Here is a 350-nt window from a genome sequence, read left to right on the forward strand (position 1 = left end):
CTGGAAAAAATAATTTAACTTTGTAATGTTTTTTTTAATCCTTGCTAATTACATAACCTGTCTGACAAGGATTGGAAAATTTGCATTCAGCTGAAATAAATAAAGTGACATTTCTGAATTTCCCAGACCCATGAAGGAAGACACAGATGGTACAAGCTGGTAATCATAATACGTCGGAAAAGATAAATCAGAATAAGGAAATCTTTCTCACTGCAAGGCTCTGAAATTTACCTTATATTTATTGTTGAAATTCCGCCAGGCTGCCGCGTTATTAAAAGCTCTCGAGATTCCATTAACTTTTCACTTTCATTCGGGATTAAATCAAGGTGCAATAAAAGATTAATAATAAC

The sequence above is a fragment of the Penaeus monodon genome, chromosome 31, assembly GCF_015228065.2.
Source record: "Penaeus monodon isolate SGIC_2016 chromosome 31, NSTDA_Pmon_1, whole genome shotgun sequence".
Lineage (NCBI taxonomy): Eukaryota > Metazoa > Arthropoda > Malacostraca > Decapoda > Penaeidae > Penaeus > Penaeus monodon.